The 1150-nt window shown below is 33.7% G+C and overlaps 1 long non-coding RNA gene across 1 annotated transcript; it reads left to right on the plus strand.

Moving 5' to 3' along the window:
• The first annotated feature begins 433 nt into the window (after positions 1-433).
• Positions 434-875, plus strand: LOC120431037 (uncharacterized). The gene is made up of 3 exons (XR_005607792.2): positions 434-587; positions 657-689; positions 751-875. It is a non-coding gene; the product is annotated as an uncharacterized LOC120431037 (long non-coding RNA).
• Positions 876-1150: the final 275 nt, after the last annotated feature.

A 1150-nucleotide genomic window follows, 5' to 3' on the forward strand; every position in this document is an offset into this window, starting at 1 on the left:
GAAACGATATTCTTGGCAAACATGCGATAAACATAATTCGGAACAGGAGAAAAGCATATTTCTTTCCACGTGATGTTGCCGTTGGTGTTGTTGTTGTTGTTGTTGGCGGGCTCCCCTTTTCTGAGTGGTCGTGGACGAGCTGTACACTACACAGCAGGGTGGCGGAATGTTTTAAGAAAAACTAGAAAGTTGAAAAAAAAATTAATATTTCGAATTATATTTAGATCATGATCATGTGCGATAATCAAACAAAATATGTCAAAATCGTTAACATTGCATTTTATGGTTATTACTTCAAACTTGTTAGTCATGGATTTTTGTTAAGCAAATCTAATCTTGGAAGGCGTTTCTTAATCAATTTGATTCGTTTAGCAGAACAGATTTGTTTTATTCCAAATCAAATTTACACTGATTAAAAAGCAGTATAAAAACAGCGCCAATACCACAGTTGGGTATAGTTTGAACGGTTGTTTGACCAATACGACTTCAAAACAAAAATCATGAACGCTTCAATTCTGCTGTTTTGCTTGGTGGCGGCGTTCCTAGCCGTACTTGGGGCTGCAGTTCCGGTTGTCGAGATGGCTGAGGTAATATCTTAAACTTAACTTTCTTTAATTTTTCTCAAAATTCAAAAATCTACTTCTATTTTGTTTCAGAACGAACTAGTAGAACGCGCGCAGCGAGCTGCTGTAAGACCTCCTGATTAAGTATTTTTTGTTCTTGATTTTGATGAAACAAATCGTTTTCTAGATGGAAGCACCGGATTGCTTGTGGATGGGATGTATCTAAGAAAAATCTCGGTCATAGCCAGTGAAGCTGAAGCGGGAACGATTTTTCCGAAACCAAATGATAGTAAATAAATCGTTGTGAAGAAAGTTATTTGATTTAATTTACAATCCATGAATTCATGTTTAAAGACTTATATTTGAAAAATTTTAGGACCTAATGGTCAAATCGTCGAATTTAAATTGAAAATTAAAAAAAAAATATTTTTTAAAAATATTTACATTGAAAAGCTCAGAAAACTTCACAAAATTTAACATATGAGACATTGAAAATCGTTTCAAATCTGATATTTAACGAAAAGGATTCGTATGAGCGGCCATTTTTGAAACGCATTGAAACAACAATATTAATAAAAATCAAATGA

The sequence above is a fragment of the Culex pipiens genome, chromosome 3 (genome assembly GCF_016801865.2).
Source record: "Culex pipiens pallens isolate TS chromosome 3, TS_CPP_V2, whole genome shotgun sequence".
NCBI classification, from domain to species: domain Eukaryota; kingdom Metazoa; phylum Arthropoda; class Insecta; order Diptera; family Culicidae; genus Culex; species Culex pipiens.